Genomic DNA, 4,935 nt, shown 5'->3' with positions numbered 1-4,935 from the left:
AAGAGACGTTGCTTTGTTGCCGGCTGTTTTCTCTCGAGTGTTAAACACACTTTAGATTGGAGTGTCCCCAGACTATCAGAAGGCGGAGATCTCTGATTGTCTGGTGGCGATTCTATGTAATCACTTGCTATAATAATCATACTGAATATTACAAAAACAGCTGAAAATGTTTCAGTTCTCTTGTTTAGTTTTATTTAATTAGTTTCAAAACATGGACTCCAACAAATTCAGAGAATACTGTAGCCCTCAAACCAGACAGTGTGACTGTAAAACAACATGTAAGCTACATCTTCTGTAAACATAACATCTCAATAAATTCAACACATATTGTCTGCATTTAAACAGTGCAAATTCTTATGTCCATACAGAGAGTTTCTCCATACTGCAATGCTATTAGCGCATTTGATGATGCGTCTAGTGACGTTTCAAATGACGTCGCAGTTGCGACGACTTCCGGTCAGCCGTAAAATGTGGAAAAACTGCGGGACTTTTGAAAAATTGCAAGCCCCGCAAATATTGAAGACTTTTGTTTAATTTGCGTTAATTATTGCAGTTGCAAGATGGCACTTTTCTGAAGGGACTGCAACGCCAATTTTTGCTAGTATGTGAAAGAGATTCTCAGAGAACTAATCGTGTAACATTTACAAGGAAGTATTTTTTTTAAAAAGAAAAAATTCACAACATGAATAAAACTGAATATTTCATAATTAAATGTTGTTTCTGGAGCAGCAACAGTAATATTAAAACAGCAAAGTCACAATACAAACTTAATATCTCACTGGAAGATGAGTCATTGCCTGCAGGTCACATGACCACCGTTAAGTTTTAAGATACAAGACAAACTGAGCTAAACCCCTTGACATCAACAGTTGTTGTTTCAGCTTATTACTAACAACTTGTTATTAGATGGAAGGTGCTCTGTGCTTGTTTAAAACATATTATTGGTGGTGGTGGATGAGAGCCTGCAGACAGAGCAGACTGAAACATCACGTTTCTACATGTTTACATGTTGCTGATCAGCTGTACTGATAAAGTATTGACTTTTTCCTCGAGCAGGTTTTATTGCACGCACAGTAACAAGTGTAGTTGTCATCAGCTCAAGTTATTTTCACCTCTCTGTCTCCACCACAGCATCTTTACTCTGTGACTGATCTCTGAAAAGAGCTAAAAAAATGGAGAAATATACGCACATCACTTAGTTTGGGTGCTCGGCTGAATGAAAAACTTTAGAAAAAAGAGAGAAAGCTCGCACACTCTCATTATGCTCCAAAAAACTTTACTAGTTAGACAACATTGTGAGTGTTTCAGCTCTTCATCAGGTCATCTTACAAGTAATGTGTTTTTCACCCATATATGTAGACACCCACTGGTGACGTCATAAATCCTGGGTGGTCATTCACAAAAATATTTACACACATTATACTTAGGCTCTTGTAAACGTACACAATTGATCAATGATGATAACTATATCAAAAATATATTAGGCAACATCAGGTTAAAATATAATACATATATCACATCAGGTGTTAACAATTATCAACTACAGAAAATGATGAATGGGGAAGTCCTCATTCATGTCTTTGTGGGACAGAGTGTCCAATGTAAAAATCCAAAAGGATTCTTCTTGTAACAACAGTCTGTTTGTGTCTCCTCCACGTCTTGGACGTTTTACGTGTTCAATTCCTTGGTATGAGAGAGATGCTATGCTGTGTTTCGCCTGCAGAAAATGCATAGCCACTGGACTCTTGGAGTCCTGATTGCGTATGCTGCATCTGTGTTCTGCGATGCGTGTTCTTAATGCTGGATTCGTTTTCCCCACATATCCCAAACCACACGGACATTTAAGCAAGTATACTACATTAGTAGTGGCGCACATGATAATGCCTTTAATGTCAAAACGCTTCCCCGTGAGGGGATGTGTAAAAGTGTGGCTCTTCGTGGTGAAGTTATACTGCACGCAACTTGCACATATGTAATTTCCATCTGGAACACATCTGAAAAAGGTTTCTTGTCTTTGGGGGAGAAGATCTGATTTTACAACAATTTGTCTGATGTTAGGGGGGCGTTTGTATACCACTCTGGGCATGTCTTTGAATGTTGTGGATAACTTTGGATCACTGCTCAGGAGATACCAATGTTAGGTTCTGAAAAGAGCTAACCCATGGAAAGCAGTTGGCCCTGACAACATCCCTGGCCGTCTCCTGAGGGTCTGCTCTTCAGAGCTGACTCAGGTCTTTACAGACATTTTCAATCTGTCCCTCTCCCAGTCATCTGTGCCTACATGCTTAAAGTTCACCATAATAGTGCCCATCCCCAAGAAAAACAGTATAACCTGTCTGAATGACTATCGCCCCATAGTACTCACCTCAATTGTAATGAAGTGTTTTGAAAGAATAGTCATGTCACACATCAAACAGGTCATTCCAAATACACTAGACCCACTGCAATTTGCATATCGCCAGAACCGTTCCACTGACGACACCGTTAATGCAGCCATTCACACAGTCCTTTCACACCTCCAACACAAAAACACTTATGCTCGAATGCTGTTTATAGATTACAGTTCAGCTTTCAACACAGTCATCACAGACAGGCTGGCTGGCTGACAAGCTCTTCACCCTGGGACTGACAACCCCCCTCTGCTGCTGGGTCCTGGACTTCCTTCCAGACAGACCCCAGGCAGTCAGAGTTGGTACCAGGACATCAGGCACAAAGACAGTCAGTACGTTTACATGCAGCTTGAGAAAATCAAATTGTTGGTTTAGTCCGACTGAAACTGGACGTTTAAATGCATGTAAACAGCCTAGTCCGACTGAAATTGGGCTATCTGTAATTCGACTAACACACCTAGATAATTTGATTGAAAATCAAACTATTGCTGCATGTATCTCTTTAGTCCAACTGGAGTCGGACTTGGCGTTCTTTCGCGGGCTTATACCCGGAAGAAGAAGGAGATGACGTAGCAGTAACTCCCGGAAAAACAAACAAACACCATGGCAACTGAGAAGCAGAAGACACACTTCTGGACGGACGAGGAAACTACATTCATGCTCTGACAGCTAAAGGAGCTAAACATTGTGAAGTTTATGGATGGTAGGAAAACGCGTAACACCGATTTATTTTTAAAAGTTTCTGAACAACTGTTAGCTTCCTCTTCGGGTCAACCAGAAGTAGTTCAATACGCACTGTATTAAAAAGGACACAGCGCCGCCTACCGAGGCGGAGTCAGACATACTTGGTCGGAAATCGCTTTTCTCTTCTGCATGTATACCCAGACAAGACGAGAAGTCCGACTTGACTGATTAGCTGAGCTAGCTTAGCTCGGTGGACAGGGTGAAAACCTTCAAACTCCTTGGCACATCAGCAAAGATCTCACCTGGACTCACAACACACAACAGATCGTCAAGAAGGCTCAACAGAGACTCTTCTTCTTCTTCTTGAGGAAGCTGAGGAAATTTGGACTACCCTCCAAACTCCTCGGCAACTTTTACAGATGCACAGTGGAGAGCATCCTGACAAATTCCATCACAGTCTGGTACGGGAACTGCACTGTTCAGGACAGAAAGGCTCTCCAGCGTGTCATTAAAACGGCACAATTCATCTGCAGAGCAGGCCTCCCCCCACTACAGGACATCTACTACACCCGGGTCACAAAAAGGGCACTCAGCACCATTAAGGACCACACCCACCCACAAAACACACTGTTCACACACCTGCCGTCTGGCAGACGCTACAGAAGTGTGAAAGCAAGAACAAGACTAAAAAACAGTTTCCATCCACAAGCCATCAGACGACTTAGCCGGTGATTATCCGCATATATACATATTGGACAATGTGACAATATTTGATACTATTTGCACAACAATCTGACTGTACATAATACTTGCTCTCTTTTTTATTATTACTTATTTCTATTTATCTTAGTTTAGTCAGTGTGTATTTTAGTGGTGTCAAGGCAACTCTTAAAGAAAGAATTTCATTGCTTGTAACCACCTTTATGTTTGCTGTGTACATGATAATAATTCTCTTGAATCTTGAATCTATCAGCTGGATAAGAATTTGTATTAAGTTGCTGCTCAAAAACTCAACATTATATTATTTTGGTTCTTCACATTAAAAGCTTATACATAACAAATTAACAGGGGACTTTTATTGTGAAAATCTATAGGACATTAAATGCGTTATTACTGAATAAGCGGAACGTTGTTAGCAGCCTCTCTTCAATAAAGGCAAGTCTAATAACATGGCAGGGAGGAGGAGAAAAAGCAGAAACAGCCACAGTGAGATGTTGATGAAGAGCTGCAGACAAACAGCTCACCTCCAACAGGTAAACTTCTTCTACCTGCCCTGCTGTGGAAAAACACATGCAGCAAAAAAACAGGGAACTTAAACCGTGGATCAGCCCACTGCTTTAAAACGTCCTCACTCGAGACCACCCATCATCAGTTTATGACACAACATCAAGAAGGAAGCCCTGTTGTACTGGAAATGCAAATCCCTGCTGTGCTGGGCTGATGGTCCAAACCAAGCCACGTCAAGCCAGCTCATATCTGTCGCAGAGGTATATAAGTGGCTGGAATCAAACACTACACAAACAAGCCACAGTGCCCTGCTGGTGCTGTTTGCTGTGTAAGATGAGAACCCCCTGGCAGAAGAGAGAGTTCGTCTCTTCTCCACAGAAGACACTGACTTTTTATTTCTATCCAATTAAGACACAAAAATGACTTGACTCAACTTGCTTGAGACTTGAAGGTTAAAACTTGAGACTTGCTTAAGACTAGCAAATGTGTGACTTGATTGATACCTGACTGAGGTTCTCTGGTCTCCGTCCAATCATCACTGTCATCAGTCTCTGGTTGTAAATGTGTATCTGGATCTGAGTTCCTGGCTGGTTCTGCTCCTCCACAGTCCTCTCCCTCTGCTTCTGTTTCCATC

At 41.5% G+C, this 4,935-nt stretch overlaps 1 pseudogene; it reads right to left on the bottom strand.

Moving 5' to 3' along the window:
- The window catches only part of LOC126403880 (zinc finger protein 721-like), an 84,257-nt pseudogene that overhangs the window by 3,215 nt on the left and 76,107 nt on the right, over positions 1-4,935 (bottom strand).

This window comes from Epinephelus moara, chromosome 17, assembly GCF_006386435.1.
Source record: "Epinephelus moara isolate mb chromosome 17, YSFRI_EMoa_1.0, whole genome shotgun sequence".
NCBI lineage: Eukaryota > Metazoa > Chordata > Actinopteri > Perciformes > Serranidae > Epinephelus > Epinephelus moara.
This window is presented reverse-complemented; position numbering and strand designations above follow the sequence as displayed.